The sequence below is a fragment of the Rutidosis leptorrhynchoides genome, chromosome 7 (genome assembly GCF_046630445.1).
Source record: "Rutidosis leptorrhynchoides isolate AG116_Rl617_1_P2 chromosome 7, CSIRO_AGI_Rlap_v1, whole genome shotgun sequence".
Lineage (NCBI taxonomy): Eukaryota > Viridiplantae > Streptophyta > Magnoliopsida > Asterales > Asteraceae > Rutidosis > Rutidosis leptorrhynchoides.
Window position 1 is genome coordinate 177,061,873 of NC_092339.1, and position 20,505 is coordinate 177,082,377.

A 20,505-nucleotide genomic window follows, 5' to 3' on the forward strand; every position below is an offset into this window, starting at 1 on the left:
TTCATCCGTAAAAACTACGGTCACATTCTCTTGGTTCAAATTTACGTTGATGATATTATTTTTGGTTCCACGTCCCCGGCCTTATGCAAAGAATTTGGTGACCTTATGGCCAGCAAATTCGAAATGAGCATGCTTGACCAGTTAACTTTCTTCTTGGGGTTACAAGTAAAACAATTACCAAATGGGATTTTTATCAGTCAAACAAAGTATATCAATGATATGCTAAAACGTTTTAAAATGACTGCTTTAAAACCAATGACAACCCCAATGAGGACTTTACTGGATGCTGATACTAATGGGGAATCCTTTGATATTACGCTTTATCGAAACATGGTTGGTTCTTTAATGTATCTGACTGCAAGTCGACCAGACATTACACTTGCCGTAACTGTCTGTGCCCGCTTTCAGTCCAACCCTAAGAAATCTCACTCCAAAGCGGTTGTTAGGATTTTTCAATACCTTAAAGGTACACCTAACCTTAGGATCTGGTATCCTCATGGATCCGATTTCAATCTCACTGCTTATACTGATGCGGATCATGGTGGTTGCCATGTTGATACAAAAAGCACATCTGGATCAATTCAGATGTTGAGGAATAGGCTAGTTGGTTGGTCATCCAAAAAGCAGAACTGTATGTCTTTATCAACAGCTGAGTCCGAGTACATTGCTGCAGCTCACTGTTGTTCACAAGTTTTGTGAATGCAAACTCAACTCTTGGACTATGGCTTTAAGATTTCTAAGACCCCGATCTATTGTGATTCCCAAAGTGCTATTGCAATAACAAGCAACCCGGTTCAGCATTCTAAAACTAAACACATAGATATTCGTTATCATTTCATTAAGGACCATGTAGAGAAAGGGGATGTAGAATTATACTTTGTGCCTACTAAAGTGCAGTTAGCTGACATGTTCACTAAACCTTTAGATGAACTTAGGCTAAAATTCTTGATCAAAGAGATTGGCATGGTAAAGTATAGTGCTTGATATTCCTTAGATCTGTTGGGACTTATTTTTGGGATCTTGTGTTTAGGGGGAGTAGATACTTTCTAGGGGGAGCAACTAAGTTTCAGTGCTTTAGATAATTTTTCTTTAAGGGACTGCCTTTAGATTAATGATAACTTCCTAGGTATAGTTGTTCAATGGTTACGCAAGGGGGAGGTAACTCATTGATATCCTATTTCAAGGGGGAGTTGATTCATTTTCTTGGGAACATAATCAAAATGTTGATTTACTTTCTTGTATATCACATTTTGAGGGGGAGAAAAAGGGAGAAAATGAGAAAATTATTCAAAAATATTGTTTTTCAAAAGTGAATTCAAAATTTCTTTGTTTTTATCTGAAATAATTCACTATGGCTTGTATACATCTCAGTATGCAACCCGTGTCAACAATTGGTATCACTGGAGATTTGTACTTTGTATAAAATTCAAAGTTCTTTTAAGTACAAATCTTATTTTGAAAAATTCATAAAAATTGGAAAAGATAAAATCCAAAAATATTTAAATTTTACTGAATAAATGCTATTTTTAGCATTTTACCGAGTCTGACAACCAACTGTACAGATTCGGTAAGTTCAAAGTTTTCAAAAAAATTGTCTCGGAATTGTTTTTCATGAAAAGATTGAAATGGATTTCAAGAGGAAAAATCAATTTGTCAAGATTTGGAGTTAAATTGTTTATGTTTTGAAAAATTGGACTGAATTCGGTATATTAGGCCCATTCTGTAAAGCCCATTCGGTATTTTACCTTCGGTATCTATAAAAGGAGAGTTAAAGTCAAACATTACTCTTACTGTTTTTAATTACCTACCGAGTCTGTTGATTATACCAAATCTGCCTAATCCTACCGAGTCCGTCATTCTGTTTCTTCAAATTCTTGGTAATTGTTCATTTTAATCAATGTTTAAGATATATTATTGTAGATCTGAGATAATTATGTTTTTATCAACCAGAAAAGTTCAAAATAACTGGATTATGATCTTTAATTTTTGAAATCTTGTTGATTATACCGAGTCTGGGTCGATTTCAATTAATCATTGATTAAACTCAATTGATTTGGAAAATCAACATGAAATCTTGTCTAATCTGAGTTAAATTGATTGATCTATCATTTGACCGAGCCTGATTACATGTTTAGTTGCTTATTTGATGGATTCTGTATCTACCGAATGTGTTCTTATCTTGATACCGAATTTGTTCATACAATTAACATGTTAATATGCTTATAATTGAATGGTTGTTTGATCATGGTTGTGAAATTACATGATATGTGATAGAATATGCATGTTTGAGTGACTTTCTGTTAATTGTTGAAGATACCGAATCTGGTTTTCCTTCTTGATACCGAGTCTGAAATTTGGTACCTTGAAAATTTCTGATTTTTATCTTCAAACACTTAACATGTTTATTCTATAGTTTTCTGATATGAAAACTCAAGCTTATTTGGTTACAGAATCTAAAGTTTTCATAACAACCGAATCTGCTTGAATTGTGCTGAAATTGACTAAGTGTTGTTTTGATTCCTTGTGTTATATAATTGACTTTGCATGATGATTTTGTACTAAGATGAATATTATATGAATGTCATGGTTGTCAATTATTTGTTCATATTTGAGAATAAAAGACTTTTATATTTGAAAAACCATAAAAATCTTAAAATTTAAAAATATAAAAAGGATTTCAAAGGCAAATAAGAATAGAGATATATGCTTTTTGTTAAATATCTTGTGGTCTTCTATTTCTTATTTATACAGCTAAATGGCGAACAATCACTTTATCAACTCTGAAACCAATATTCCCTGCAAATATTGGACTGCAATTCTAGAGAGGCATACTTTATGGCCTGCTCTGAGCTCCACAGTTAGTGTATCAGAAACAGACTTGGATATTCTTAACAGATCAATCAGATTTGTGGAGGCCACACAACCAAATGCTACTAATCCACAGGGCAAACCAGCAAGATTTGAATTTAGGCTGAGAGGAGTACAAGGATTCAGGAGTATCACAAAAGCAGACTTCAGGAGGATATTCAGACTTCCTCTTGTACAGAATGCTCCTGCTTTTCCTGCTACTCAGCAAATGATGACTTCTGTCTTTGATCTTGGTTATGTGGGAGCTACCAATGTTCCACCAGCTAAGTTTCAGAAGAAATATCTGCACTCAAGGTGGTATGTGATCTTCTCAATCATCAACAGATGCTTGTTGATGACAAGAAGTAGATCTGATAGCTTAACTGTACAGATGCTTCTCAATCATCCCTTGCGAAAGGTTTTTCTGTATCTTTATCCATGATGCTATCAATGCTTGCAAAAATGCAAATATCTTTGTACCAGGTACACATGGATTACAGATGAAAAGGTTTGGAGAGCTGAAGATGAACACCCCTATGGTGTCTGATAATCAATTCACTGCGCCAATTCCAAATTGGCTAGTGAGGCTAGCTGAACCCCAAGATGCTCGTATGCGTTCTTATTTTCAGGCTGTAGGAATACCTCTTCCGAACCCAGTACAACAAGAACAAGTTGAACCTGTCGTGGTTCCAGCCCCAGAGGTTGTAGAGGAACCTGTAGTTTAACCACCCGGGCCAGCTAATCCTCCACTTAGGGTGAACCTCAAACGATCTAGGGTAGCACACCAAGCACAACCCGTGAGGATCAGGGAACCTAGTCCAACTAGGATTGTCGATTTTATTATTACTATAAAAGGGGGTTTTTACCGTTTAATGACCGGTTTGTCGATTTTATGTCTTAAGTCGCAATTAAAACCTAATGTAAAATATTAAATAAACAAATGACTTAATTTAAAGCGTAAAGTAAATGACGATAAATAAAAGTGCGATAATTAAAAGTACGATAATTAAAAGTGCAATAAATAAAATGACAGTAAATAAAAGTATGATGAAATATGAAATAAAGGAATTATGCTTATTTAAACTTCTGTAATCATGATGTTCGACGTGTTGATTTTAATTTATTACCATGAGTTAATTGTCCTTTGTCCTGGATTATTCGATATGTCCATCTGGTTTTTGTCCATAACAGTCCATCAGTCATAAATATAAAGTGCGAGTGTCCTCGTCAAATTATCCTTATACCCGAAGTCAAATATTCCAACTAATTGGGGACTTAAACTGTAGTAAGATTTTAATACATTGTTAATGATTACACCAGGTTATCGACTGTGTGCAACTCAAGGTTTTAATACTTTATTAACAATTATACCAAGTGTCCTTGTATGTAATCCACCCCTGTTTTAATGAGTCCATTGACTATTAATCCATCCCCGTGTCCGGTTAAATGAACGATTATTAGTACTTATAAATATCCCTCCCATCGTGTCCGATCGAGTGTATGTGGTTATTTATAATTACCTCAAATTGTAAATCTCTATATTAAATTAACGAACTATTATTCAGTTAAACAAATATAAAGCCCATTAATAGCCCATAGTCCAATTTCCACAAGTGTCGGTCTTTTGTCCAAACCCCAATTATGGTACAAAGCCCAATAACACCGTCTTTAATATTTAGCCCAACATCACGATTACTTCGATTTAAATAAGCATAATAATAACTTAGCTACGAGACATTAATTTAAAAAGGTTGAACATAACTTACAATGATTATTAATAGCGTAGCGTTACACGGACAAAATTTCGACTTACAAACTTAAAACATTCGCCAACATAACCTTATTATTATTAAACTTTAAATTTAAATTATAATTATAATTATATATATATATATATATATATATATATATATATATATATATATATATATATATATATATATATATATATATATTTTACGTAGATAGAAAGAAGGAAAAGGGATGATAAAATCGATCAGAATACGTGGCCTTTTATAGGTCCACTTTGAACTGTACAGCTCCACGAGTGCGGAGGTTTTATGCTTCACAGCTCCGCGAGTGCGGAGGTTTGGATTCCAGCTCACCATAGTGATTTAAACGTGGTCTGCTTTTAATTATAATATATAATTATATATATAATTAATTATATATTATATTATATTCTTGTGCATAGTTGACTTGTAATTTTTGGTCCGTTGCGTCGCGTGCTGATAGTTGGTTCATGTCTCGGTTCCGAAGTTTTGAACGTCTTTTCGTACGTTTTAATATCTTGTACTTTGCGTTTCGCGACTTGTACTCTTGTAATTTCTAGACGTTTCTCATCAATAATTTGAACCACTTGGATTGTACTTTGTACTTTTTAGCTTTTTGGTCGTTTGCGTCTTCAAATTGTCAAATCTATCTTTTGTCTTCACCTTTTATTATTTAAACGAATATCACTCTTAAATAGAACAATTGCAACTAAAAGCTTATCTTTCTTGAAGGATAATGCTATGAAATATATGTTCGTTTTTAGCATTATCAAATATTCCCACACTTGAGCGTTTCTTCTCCTCAAGCAATATAGAACTTGAATAAAAACATACTAGAATCACTTCTTTATTCTTCACACTTTGTACATCAGTGATTTCAATACGGCAGTTATGAACAATGATGGTAACGATGTGGTTTACAGTCCCACATGACTATAAAAATTTAGATCCGTTAGGAAATTGGATCTGTATGAAAACATTTGATCTTTTGAAAATTGAATATAGCTTTTACCCTAGATAAGTTTTTCGGAATAACCCTTCACCGGTGTTTGCAATATATTTTTATGGGTTTTGTGGGTTTCAGATTTGAAAATTTCAGCTCAAAACTTGCGGTTTTGTGTCACCCACTTGCTAACCTTGTATTAGGAAAGCAACACGTCCAGTATACTTGCTCCGTATATTATCTTTCCATAAACTACCATCCGGTTGTAAAGGAAAGCGTTGAACAAGCAACTGTTAAGGCAATGTCCCGTGACATGCTTTTGATTATGGTCTATATCGTCTCGGGTGCAATTAATATCCTTTGTAGGAGCAATAGTAAAGATCACCCTATAATTTTTCTGTCTGGCACAAGGTCCTGTCTTCGACCATGCTATGTAACCACCGTTCTTACGGTTGACACCCAATTTGGTTCAGGTGACCTAATGAATTCCGGTGAATTCTTAGGATTTTACGTTCAATGGTAATGAACGCATTAAAAATGGGTTTTCAGAAAACAAATCGGTTTGTAATTTGATCAAAATATTTTCTCATTCAAGCTCGAGTTTAGATATCATCGAATTCCATGAGTTTGTAATTCTCAATCTTTAAGGTCAATCTCAAGGATTGAGTAATATCAGGCTTAAAAGCTGATTTTTTAATCTTTTAAGGAGATTATCCTTTCTGGGCATCTGATTCATTAGTCTTATAAGCTAATTTTCACGGTGCCCCTCATTGTACGAGACAGATCTTCTCATGGTTAGGATAAGTCTGACCACTTGGCGACCCTGTTTGATGCTGAGGTCCGTGGATTTCCAGCTGATTTTCGAGAAAACTTTTCAAGGTTTTTCGTAAACTCTACAGCAGGTCTGGACGACAACTTCCTGACCTAGATCAAGAAGCGCGTGTCTTTTTCTCAGAAGACTTTACTTCCTTTTAAATCAAGTGGCACATTTCTTTCAAATATATTATAAGAAATCGGGTAAAACTGATAAAATCGTTCAAAACAAAAGTATCTTTAATTATTTGTACAAAGATATGTGATATGTGATTTAAATAACTTGGTAAAATTTCCCACACTTGGCTTTTATTTTCCTTTCTTTGCCTTTTTATTCTCCTCTATTTCATTTTAAATGAATTCTAACATTTTGGGTTGTTTCTCAATTTATGTCCTTTACGAGGTAATGACAATTTCGGTATTAACACCTAGTTTTATCGTTCATAAATATGTATAAACATGATTTTGAATTCATTTATTTGAAATTTTTTAAAAATTTTACTAGAAGTGGGTAGTCAGTATATAAGACTAGGGTTGTTCTTTATTATCAGAGAGCACTAGATTCTAATACAACTACTGCGTTACTAGTATTTTTAATAGTAACCAAGTGTTTAAATTAAAATTTTTAAAACCGAAAGAATTTAATCACTTCCCACACTTAAGATCTTGCAATGCCCTCACTTGCAAGAAATCACTAATAATTTAAATTATTGAGGGTGATTAGTGTAGAAAAATGATTAAAATTTTACCAAAGTTTCCAAACATATTGGCGTTTGTTTTGAATGATAAATGGTGCACTTCATTTGTTCATTCCGTCTGTTGTTACATCACACTTGTTTTTCATTTTGCCGTCAAAATTAATAGCTTTTCCTGAACTTAATGCCAGTCTTTGAAAGTGCGCTGTTTTTCCCTGTTTTGTACATGAGATAAACTAGAAACATATATATACATATTTTTGAAGTTGTGTATATCACCCCACATTCAAAAATTATTAAAATCTAATAATAAAAGTTAGAAAATTATAAAAACTATTATAGTATCAAAAGAAGTATTAAAAGTATAAAATTACAAGTTACAAAATAAATAAAAATAGGCATAAAAGAAAATTAGGGTTGATGAGGATGGTGCCAGTAGGGATTCCATTCATAGCCGTAAGTGCTGTAGAATGCTTGAGCTGGGTCATATGTAGGGTACGGTGGTCGGGTCTGTATAGTTCAGGGAGGAAATATGGGCATTTGAGTAGGAATGTAGTTTGTATTTATGTGTACACAATGACTTATGATTTGGTTTTGATGATACTGCCAATCTTGAAATGCTCGTTGTCTAGCCATTTCATACTCATGCTGAGCCATAAAAATTTGCATTTCTGTCATCTGATTCCCCCCTCCCATATTACCTTGCTGCTGATCTCTTTCGACCTGTAGATGATTGCCATCATATGGTGCTGCAACGTTATGTTGTTTCTTTAAAACCTTAGCACCATGATATACTTTTAAACCAATTGTATCACGGGGTTCTGGTGCTGCAATTATTAATCCCCCCTGACTTCTATCGACACCGAGATACTCAGCAATTAAAGAAACAAAGATACCACCTCATATTATACTATTAGGCCGTATACCCCTAACCATAGCCGATAAATAATAACCCACATAATTTGGTATACTCACAGCGCTCTATGGGTCTCGAATACACATGAGATAAAATAAATCATTTTCATTTACCTTCTCTATGTTCCTACCTCGCTGTGTAATCGAGTTTGTTAAGAGTAATAAGAGTAATTCCCCACACGAAATCAGTTATGGCTAGTCATTCTACTCCATATTTCATTCATATCAAAATTTTCATCAACCCTCCTACCATTAACTATCACCCTTTGATAATCAGTAGATGCTAGTTCCTCAGGCGTATATATACATAAAGCCTGAGCCATATCTAGTAGAGACATATGACGCATCACACCTCCTAATAAAAATCTAATAAAACTCTGATCGGTTAAGGTAGCTACCCGATCATTTATTTCAACACTACATAATAATTCCACACACCATTCTCTATATACATGCCTACGTATATTGAATAAACGTTCCCAATCATTAAAAGTAGAATTACCATACCTTTGTGTATGTAATTCTCTGATTGGATCGGCCAATCCTACTATTTCTAACGGTTCCCAATCTATTACCCTGGGTACTTCAACATCGTTAGACTGAAGGGTGTGTAAGTTCCTTTGATATTTTAGATATTCTATCCAAAATCTGTCAAACCTCAAGTTTAGGTGTAAATCTGCCTCATGGATATTTAAAAATGAAATAACTTGATGAGGTATATTTTGTCTGTATTGGTCATTAATATCCTGTTCGTCTGCATTCTCAGGAGGAGCATTGCGAGCCTGAGATGCGGATGAAGATTCACCCCTTTCAGTCTGCAAAATACATTAAACACAATTTTTGTGCATCCAAATATGCATTAGTGTTAGCAGAATCATATAACAAAACAATCATAATGACATGTTTAATCCATATTAAACTTTATACGCATTTTCACAATATTAACAATTCTATACTTTTACAAATAAACATATATGAAAATGTATACAATGTTCCTTAGCATTCATCTTCTAAATTATGTCAAAAATAATCATTATAGCAATTAAACGAGTTCCAAATGGCATTCATATCAATTAAATCGAGTTCATGCATTTTTGACTCAAAAAGTCCACTTTAATACTCAAAAATCATGTTTAGGATCAAAGTTTTGATCATTTGGCAACCTAAACATGTTACACTACTTAATTAAGCATGAACCATCAATAAAATTTGACCATAACCCATTTATATCAAAAACCCCCAATTTTGCTCAAGAACACAAACCCTAGATTACTCAAAATTTGAAGTTTAAGGCTTCTAATCATGTTAAATAGCATCAATCTAGTTTATACAAGCATAATATACAAACAATTTAAGCCCAATTAAGCTAGAAATCATCAAAATCAAATTAGGTATAATTTTGTTCAAGAACACTAAAAAACCGAATTAAAGAGTGTTTGGATGTAGAAATTACCAATTTTCTTGAAAAACTTCTTGGCAAGTATCTCCTCATCGTGATTTTAGCAAGAAATATGATGATTAACGGTGAAAAATCGCGTTTTTAGATGGTTTTTGTGGGTTTTTCGCAGAAATTTGTGTTTGTGTGTGTTTGAGGACTGGTCAGTCGACCAGTTATTCTGGTCTGGTTTTTTGGATCTCCGCGAGTGCGGATGTGGGATCACTCAAAACTCCGCGAGTGCGCTTTTTTTTAACTCTTTAATAATAAAACAATTAATTAAATTTAAAATTTTGTTTTCCTTTTTATTTAAGATGAGGTTGTTTCAGTACGTTTACCTAGTCCGTCCCTCGACAAAATTTTAAAATTTGTCATTTTAAAGCGTTTGTTTTAAAAGGAAAGATTTTTGGGTTTTTTTAAATGTTTTTGACATACTTTAAAACAATAAAATTAAAAATAATGATAATAAAATTTCTCGTCCCGCCCTCGGGTAAAGTAATTTCGGTTCAACGACCTAGTCTTCAACCCACGATGAATTTTAGAAATCATATTTTTTAACTTAATGAAATAAAGTAAATTTTGTTTTTAAATTCACACCAAACTTAAATTTAAAATGCATAAGATTTCATATAAATATTATTAATATTTATATATATTAGTTTTACAAGCTAATATTAAAAATATTAATTTTTTAAAATATTTACAAACTTAAATATATTGGTTTTAAAAATTTACAATATTAATTTTAAAAACATGGTAAAAATAAAATTAAAAATCTTTTTGGTCTTTTATCCCACTTTAATCAATCAAATATTAACAAAAATATACGTCCCTCTTTTGGGTAAAGTAATTTTGGCTATTTTACCTAGTTTTACTCCTGACGAATTTCTGAAATATTTTGGATTGATTGATTAATGATATTTATACCTCATGAATAAACGGTAAATTTCACAGTGATGTAATAAATTTTTGTTTGATATCAATAATTTCGGTTTCGCATACCTAATTTTATTGAATATCAATTTAATACTTTATAGCCAACGATTCAGCGTTTATTATCAAAAGGTTAAAAGCAATAAAATAAAAATAAAACTGTACATACTTACTTGTGAGATAGAATTCTCAGAGACCTGCTTTAGCCGACTCATAGGAGAGTCGTGTGATTTGGTTTTCCATAGCTACATAAGCGTAGCCTCGATTTTTCAGTAACTTTTCTTCTAAACATATGAACGGTCCTTCTCTGCATAGATTAACAAATTCGGTATTTGAATATGTTTGATTATTCGAACATTTACCTTCGTGTGACCATTTTCCGCATTTATGACATTTTTCAAGGTGTCATGCTCTTCTTTTTGTTGCGGATTTTGATTTTCTTTTATCAAAATGTATCTTATGATGATTCTTCATGAGTTCTTTCCTCACTTCGTCCATTTTGCCTCTTATTAATGATACCGGTTCACTCGGGAAGGTGTTATTATTACGTTTAGTAATCATAGCGTGTAGTAGTAGACCATGGTTCAGATCAAAGAAATTCTTCATCTCGTAAAACCTAAAAGAAATAAAAATTCAGAATGGAGGGAGAAGACTATGCAGATTCCATTTTTGAGAACTACACAAAAACAGAAAATCTAACTCTAACAGAAATACATATTACCCTTAAAAGATTCGAATCTTCCCACACTTAGTTAGTTGTGGTGTCGAAATTGTGATTAACTTCATCTTCAACTTCCATTGGATTATCTATGTAATGTTTAACTCTGTGACCATTAACCTTAAATTCAATCCCATTCGAATTTATTAATTCTACTGTTCCGTATGGGAAAACTCTTTTGACTATGAATGGTCAGACCATCTTGATTTCAATTTTCCAGAAAATAGCTTGAATCGTGAATTGAAAAGAAGAACTCGGTCTCCTTCTTAAAATTCTTTTGAACTTCTGATTCTTTTATCATGCTATTTCTTCGTTCTTTCCTTATAGATTAACGAATTTTCGTATGCTTCATATCTTAATTCTTCTAATTCGTTTAATTGACTTAACCGTAGACGTCCGGTTTCATGCAAATCAAGATTACACGTCTTCAAAGCCCAAAATTCTTTGTGCTCAATTTCTACTGGAAGGTGACATGCTTTTCCGTAAATGAGTTTAAAAGGTGTGGTGCCAATTGGAGTTTTGTAGGCTGTTCTATAAGCTCAGAGTGCATCCTCCAATTTCATGGACCATTCCTTCAGATTTGATCCTACAGTTTTCTCTAGAATACTTTTTAAAGCTCGGTTGGTATTTTCAACTTGTCCACTTGTTTGTGGATGATAAGCGGTGGAGATTTTATGAGTTACTCCATATCTTTTGAGAACTTTCTCAAGTTTATTATTACAAAAATGAGTACCCCGATCACTTATTAAAGCTTTCGGTGTTCCGAACCTAGCAAAAAGACGTTTTAAGAAGTTGACTACAACTCGTGCATCGTTAGTTGGGAGAGCTTGCGCTTCCACCCATTTAGATACATAAGCAATGGCAATAAGAATGTAGAGATTATTATGAGATTTTGGAAATGGACCCATAAAGTCAATACCCCAAACGTCAAATACTTCACATACTTGAATGACATTTTGTGGCATTTCATCACGTTGACTTATTTTTCTGGCCCTTTGACATGCATCATGTAGTGACCCAAACTTTTCCATGTTTATATATATTAATTGAGATTGATATTTACATGATTAAATGTTTCCAACATGTTAAGCAATCAAACTTGTTAAGACTTGATTAATTAAAATATGTTTCATATAGACAATTGACCACCCAAGTTGACCGGTGATTCACGAACGTTAAAACTTGTAAAAACTATATGATGACATATATATGGATATATATATAGTTAACATGATACTATGATAAGTAAACATATCATTAAGTATATTAACAATGAACTACATATGTAAAAACAAGACTACTAACTTAATGATTTTTAAACGAGACATATATGTAACGATTATCGTTGTAAAGACATTTAATGTATATATATCATATTAAGAGATATTAATACATGATAATATCATGATAATATAATAATTTAAAATCTCATTTGATATTATAAACATTGGGTTAACAACATTTAACAAGATCGTTAACCTAAAGGTTTCAAAACAACACTTATATGTAACGACTAACGATGACTTAACGACTCAGTTAAAATGTATTTACATGTAGTGTTTTAATATGTATTTATACACTTTTGAAAGACTTCAATACACTTATCAAAATACTTCTACTTAACAAAAGTGCTTACAATTACATCCTCGTTCAGTTTCATCAACAATTCTACTCGCATGCACCCGTATTCGTACTCGTACAATACACAGCTTTTAGATGTATGTACTATTGGTATATACACTCCAATGATCAGCTCTTAGCAGCCCATGTGAGTCACCTAACACATGTGGGAACCATCATTTGGCAACTAGCATGAAAATTACAAAAATATGAGTAATCATTCATGACTTATTTACATGAAAACAAAATTACATATCCTTTATATCTAATCCATACACCAACGACCAAAAAAACCTACAAACACTTTCATTCTTCAATTTTCTTCATCTAATTGATCTCTCTCAAGTTCTATCTTCAAGTTCTAAGTGTTCTTCATAAATTCCAAAAGTTCTAGTTTCATAAAATCAAGAATACTTTCAAGTTTGCTAGCTCACTTCCAATCTTGTAAGGTGATCATCCAACCTCAAGAAATCTTTGTTTCTTACAGTAGGTTATCATTCTAATACAAGTTAATAATCATATTCAAACTTTGGTTCAATTTCTATAACTATAACAATCTTATTTCAAGTGATGATCTTACTTGAACTTGTTTTCGTGTCATGATTCTGCTTCAAGAACTTCGAGCCATCCAAGGATCCATTGAAGCTAGATCCATTTTTTTCTTTTCCATTAGGTTTATCCAAGGAACTTAAGGTAGTAATGATGTTCATAACATCATTCGATTCATACATATAAAGCTATCTTATTCGAAGGTTTAAACTTGTAATCACTAGAACATAGTTTAGTTAATTCTAAACTTGTTCGCAAACAAAAGTTAATCCTTCTAACTTGACTTTTAAAATCAACTAAACACATGTTCTATATCTATATGATATGCTAACTTAATGATTTAAAACCTGGAAACACGAAAAACACCGTAAAACCGGATTTACGCCGTCGTAGTAACACCGCGGGATGTTTTGGGTTAGTTAATTAAAAACTATGATAAAATTTGATTTAAAATTTGTTATTCTGAGAAAATGATTTTTATTATGAACATAAAACTATATCCAAAAATTATGGTTAAACTCAAAGTGGAAGTATGTTTTCTAAAATGGTCATCTAGACGTCGTTCTTTCGACTGAAATGACTACCTTTACAAAAACGACTTGTAACTTATTTTTCCGACTATAAACCTATACTTTTTCTGTTTAGATTCATAAAATAGAGTTCAATATGAAACCATAGCAATTTGATTCACTCAAAACAAGATTGGATAATTTTTCTCATTTTAGCTACGTGAAAATTGGTAACAAATCTATTCCAACCATAACTTAATCAACTTGTATTGTATATTATGTAATCTTGAGATACCATAGACACGTATACAATGTTTCGACCTATCATGTCGACACATCTATATATATTTTGGAACAACCATAGACACTCTATATGTGAATGTTGGAGTTAGCTATACAGAGTTGAGGTTGATTCCAAAATATATATAGTTTGAGTTGTGATCAATACTGAGATACGTATACACTGGGTCGTGGATTGATTCAAGATAATATTTATCGATTTATTTCTGTACATCTAACTGTGGACAACTAGTTGTAGGTTACTAACGAGGACAGCTGACTTAATAAACTTAAAACATCAAAATATATTAAAAGTGTTGTAAATATATTTTGAACATACTTTGATATATATGTATATATTGTTATAGGTTCGTGAATCAACCAGTGGCCAAGTCTTACTTCCCGACGAAGTAAAAATCTGTGAAAGTGAGTTATAGTCCCACTTTTAAAATCTAATATTTTTGGGATGAGAATACATGCAGGTTTTATAAATGATTTACAAAATAGACACAAGTACGTGAAACTACATTCTATGGTTGAATTATCGAAATCGAATATGCCCCTTTTTATTAAGTCTGGTAATCTAAGAATTAGGGAACAGACACCCTAATTGACGCGAATCCTAAAGATAGATCTATTGGGTCTAACAAACCCCATCCAAAGTACCGGATGCTTTAGTACTTCGAAATTTATATCATATCCGAAGGGTGTCCTGGAATGATGGGGATATTCTTATATATGCATCTTGTTAATGTCGGTTACCAGGTGTTCACCATATGAATGATTTTTATCTCTATGTATGGGATGTGTATTGAAATATGAAATCTTGTGGTCTATTGTTACGATTTGATATATATAGGTTAAACCTATAAGTCACCAACATTTTTGTTGACGTTTAAAGCATGTTTATTCTCAGGTGAATATTAAGAGCTTCCGCTGTTGCATACTAAAATAAGGACAAGATTTGGAGTCCATGTTTGTATGATATTTTGTAAAAACTGCATTCAAGAAACTGATTTCGATGTAACATATTTGTATTGTAAACCATTATGTAATGGTCGTGTGTAAACAGGATATTTTAGATTATCATTATTTGATAATCTACGTAAAGCTTTTTAAACCTTTATTTATGAAATAAAGGTTATGGTTTGTTTTAAAAATGAATGCAGTCTTTGAAAAACGTCTCATATAGAGGTCAAAACCTCGCAACGAAATCAATTAATATGGAACGTTTTTAATCAATAAGAACGGGACATTTCACAACACATAATTTACAAAGAAGGTGTGCGTCTTTGAAAATTGTAAGCCAATAGAATCCAGCGTCATAGACTTTCCTTGCTGTTAGTTGAGGCCCATAATGCCCTCCTGTTGGTCCTGTGTGACAATGGTTTAAGATTTGACTAGCTTCATCTCCGAATACGCATCGGCGTATTATTCCATCGGGACAACTTTTAAACAAATGTGGATCTTCCCAAAAATAGTGTTTTATATCACTAAAGAATTTCTTTCGTTTTTGCTACGACAGCCCTTTTGAAAGGAATGCACATACTAAGTAGTTTGCATAGTCTGCAAACCATGAAATTTCATTATAATCGATCTTCAAAAGATATTCATCAGGAAAGTTATCTTGTATGGCCGATTCATTTAGAACTTCTAATTCAGGATTTTCAAGACGAGAAAGATGATCAGCTGCGAGATTTTCTGCTCCCTTTTTTTCTCGAATTTCAATATCGAATTCTTGTAAGAGTAAGATCTAACAGATTAATCGTGGTTTGGAATCTTTTTTGAAAATAGATATCTAAGAGCAGAATGGTCGGTATAGACCACCGTTTTAGCTAGAACGAGATATGAACGAAATTTGTCAAAAGCAAAGACAATAGCAAGGAGTTCTTTTTCAGTAGTTGTGTAATTTGTTTGTGCTCCTTGTAACGTCTTACTAGCATAATAGATAGGTTGAAATCGTTTTTCAATTCTTTGTCCTAAAACTGCTCCCATTGCAAAATCACTTGCATCGCACATGAGTTCAAAAGGTAGATTCCAATTTGGAGTTATCATGATCAGCGCATTAGTGAGTTTTTCCTTAAGAATATTAAAAGATTTGATGCATTCATCCGAAAAGATGAATGGAGCATCCTTTTCAAGGAGTTTATTCATAGGAGTGGCAATTTTAGAAAAGTCTTTTATGAAAGGTCGGTAAAAACCGGCATGTCCTAGAAAACTCCTAACTCCTCTAACGTTGGTGGAATGTGGAATTTTAGCAATTACATCTACTTTAGCTCTATCCACTTCAATTCCTTCCTTTGAAATTTTATGACCAAGAACGATGCCTTCTCTAACCATGAAATGGAAATTTTCCCAATTAAGAACTAGATTTGATTGCTCGCATCTAATAAGCATTCGTTCAAGATTAACTAGACATGATTCAAAAGTATCACCGAAGACTGAAAAGTCATCCATGAAAACTTCCATGCATTCTTCTATCATGTCGTGAAAAATCGCCATCATGCACCTTTGAAAGGTTGCAGGAGCGTTGCAAAGTCCAAATGGCATGCGTTTGTAAGCAAAAGTACCATAAGGGCACGTGAATGTGGTTTTCTCTTGGTCCTCGAGTGCAATTGGAATTTGAAAATATTCGGAAAAACCGTCAAGAAAACAATAGTAACTATTCCTGTCTAATCTTTCCAACATTTGATCAATGAAAGGTAAGGGAAAGTGATCTTTTCTGGTGGCGTCATTTAATTTTCTATAATCAATACAAACACACCATCCTGTTACGGTCCTAGTAGGAATAAGCTAATTTTTTTCATTTGTGATGACAGTCATGCCACCCTTCTTAGGTACGCATTGAACTGGGCTTACCCATGGACTATCAGAGATTGGATAAATTAAACCTGCATCTAGCAGTTTAATAATTTTTTCTTAACAACATCTTGCATATTAGGATTTAGTCTTCGTTGGCGTTGCACATAGGTTTTATGACCTTCTTCCATAAGGATTTTATGTGTGCAATAAGAAGGACTTATGCCTTTAATGTCATGAATCTTCCATGCAATAGCTGGTTTAGGAGCTTTTAGCACAGAAATGAGTTGAGATTTTTCATTTTCAGTAAGAGAAGACGATATTATTACAGGCAATTCAGATTCACCATGTAAATAAGCGTATTCCAAATGGTTTGGAAGTGGCTTTAACCCTAATGTCGGTAGTTCTTCTATCGATGATTTGTATCGATATCTGTCTTCCTCTTTTAACATTTGAAGTTCTTCTGTTGTTGGTTCATAATCATTAGTCATGAGTGTGGTTAACATTTCAGCTTCATCAATTGGTTCAGTCCCTTCTCCTAAAGAACATTCTCCTATTCCTTGTAATTCTGGAAATTCTTCTAACAATTCTGCTTGTGAATCTATAGTTTGAATATAATAACATGTATCATCTGCAGATTGTGGTTGTTGCATGGCTCTATCAACAGAAAAGATAACACTCTCGTCCTCTATACTTAGGGTCAGTTTCTTACCAAACACGTCTATTATTGCTTTAGCTGTGTTTAAGAATGGTCTTCCTAATATAAGAGGAACTCGAGAATCTTCTTCCATGTCTAGAATAACAAAATCTACTGGAAATAGTAAAGTACCAACTTTAACTAGCATGTTCTCCATTATCCCTCTAGGATATTTTACTGATCGATCTGCTAGTTGTATGCTTATTCGTGTTGGTTTCAATTCTCCGAGGTCTAGTTTAGCGTATAATGAATACGTCATTAAATTTATACTAGAACCTAAGTCTGCCAATGCTTCTATTGAACTAAGATTACCCAGAAAACATGGAATTGTGAAACTTCCTGGATCTGAGATTTTTTCTGGTAGTTTATTCAATAGCACTGCAGAACAATTAGCATTCATTGTAACAGCCGAGAGTTCTTCCATTTTCTTTCTATTTGTGATTAGATCTTTCAGGAATTTGGCATATCTTGGCATTCCTGAAATCACATCGATGAAAGGAAGATTGACATTTATTTCTTTAAACATATCCAAGAATTTGAATTGCTCGGCTTCAAGTCTTTCTTTTCTCATTTTACTCGGGTAAGGAAGTGGTGGTTGGTATGGTTTAACATAAGGTTTAGCCTTTACTGTGTTATCTTTATTAACCTTTTCAACTACCGGTTCTGTTTCCTAATCTTGTTTAGGTTGTGGTGCCTGTGTAGTAGGAATAGAGTCATCAGAAATTACAGGTATTTCAGGTGGTTTAAGTGTTATACCACTTCTCGTGGTAATGGCTTTAGCTGTTTCATTCCGGGGGTTAGCATTTGTATCGCTAGGTAGACTTCCCGGTTTTCTTTCACCTATCAACCTTGCTAGATTGCTCACTTCTTGTTCCAAATTTTGGATTGAAGCTTGTTGATTTCTAAATGCTTGAGCATTTTGTTCATTAGTTTGTTTCTGAGATGTGAAAAACTGCGTTTGAGATTCAACTAGCTTCGACATCATGTCTTCTAAATTTGGCTTTTTATCATCGGTTTGTGGTGGTTTATTTGGAAAAATAGGTCTTTGCTGGTTGTAAGTATTGTTAGATACTTGTTGATTGCTAGGACCTTGTTGGTTGTTGTATGGAACATTTCGGTTATAATTCTGATTTTGATTGTAATTTGGTCTTGGCGGTTGATAATTATTCTGATAATTATTTCCAGGCCTTTGGTTTATATTTGAAACATTCTCTCTTTGTTCCATTGTTTGTTCAATACTGAGACAATCTTTTGTCAAATGTGGTCCTCCACACTGCTCACAACTAATTTGTATTGCGTGAATATCTTTAGTCATCTTTTCCATTCGTCTTTCGAAAGCATCTAACTTTGCGAAAATGGAATCAAAGTCATGGCTAGAATCGGCTCTAGCCACTTTAGATGATCTAACGATGTCTTTTTCTTGATGCCACTCATGTGAGTGGAAAGCAGTGTTATCAATAATTTTGCAAGCTTCAGTTGCGGTTTTCTTCATAATGGAACCACTAGCTGCTATGTCAATGTCTTTTCGTGTAGTAATATCGCATCCTTGGTAGAATATTTGTACTATTTGATAAGTGTCTAAACCATGCTGAGGACATCCTCTCAACAACTTTCCAAATCTTGTCCATGCTTCATATAGAGTTTCATTTGGCTTTTGTGTGAACGTAACTATTTCTCCTTGAAGTCTCATGGCTTTAGATGCCGGAAAGAATTGTTTAAGAAAATTTTCAACTAAAACATCCCATGTGTCAATTGCCCCTTCAGGTAACGATTCTAACCAATCTTTGGCTTCTCCCTTTAAAGTCCAGGGAAATAACATGAGATAGATCTGTTCATCCTCAACTTCTCTGATTTTGAATAGAGTACAGATCCTATTAAAGGTACGAAGATATTCATTTGGATCTTCCTTCGGCGCACCACTAAATTGGTATTGATTAGTTACCTTGTGTAGGATTTGTCCTTTGATTTCATAATCTGGTGCATTAATGTCTGGTTGAGTAATTTCGTAACCTTGGCCAGTGCGTTTAGCCCACATTCGATCTTCCATACTTAGAGGTTTCAGATTTTCCATGATTGAATTTGTTGAATCTGAATCACTAGAGGATTCTGATTCAATGGTTTCTCCCTCGACAATCTCTGGATGAGTGATTTGTGGTTCAGGAGGAATGATTAGTGGTTCAGGATCTCTGAATTGTTCCTGAATATCCTCCGGATTCTCAATTGTGAGGTCGGGTTCAAAAAAAAGATTATCGGAAATTTGATTTGGAGTACTTGGTCGACTAGATGACGATTCTAAAGAAAAATCAACGGATACAATGTTGGCTAGATGTCTTGATCGAGTTACAGGTGGTGAACGTATGAAAGGTGGTGAACGTTTTGCTCGGTGCATTCACTGAATATCCTATTAGTTATAAAAGATAAAAAATTATATAAGCTATCAAATTAATAGACTTTTCTGATTTTGCCCACGTTTCGAATAGCCAATAGATGCAGCAGGTAGCAAGGACCCATTAAATCAGAAGCCCACAACTCGCCACTAACAAATCCAACTATTACTACGAACCAGAAAATTTTGGATGTCTATCAATTTAACCGCTTAAAATAATTTTTTCGTCGAAATTTAAAGAAGATAAAATCTATGTCCTAAAAACTAGAGCGTCGAAATGAAAAAGAAAAGCGCGTCGAAAAACGTCAAAAATTAAAAGGTCGAAAAATAAAAATAAGAAAGTAAAGCGTCGAAACTTAAAAGTCAAAAAACTAAATATTAAAAGTTGCGTCTAAAGGTATTAAAGCTTAAAAGGAATTCTATATCCAAAACGGCAATAACTTAATTAGGCACTAAAATCTATAAAATATTAAAGCGATAAGCGACGTCGTAAAATTCTAAAGCATCTAAATCTTAATCTAAAGAAAAAGCACTTAAGGGATTTTACGGCAAATCTTAGAAATCTAGAAATATAAAAGAAACTACGGCAAAATAC

The 20,505-nt window shown here is 33.3% G+C and overlaps 1 non-coding gene across 1 annotated transcript; it reads left to right on the forward strand.

Annotated features, from left to right (window-relative positions):
* Window positions 1-19,104: 19,104 nt before the first annotated feature.
* LOC139861019 (small nucleolar RNA R71) lies at window positions 19,105-19,211 on the forward strand. The gene has a single exon (XR_011763639.1). It is a non-coding gene; the product is annotated as a small nucleolar RNA R71 (small nucleolar RNA).
* The last annotated feature ends 1,294 nt before the right edge of the window (window positions 19,212-20,505 follow it).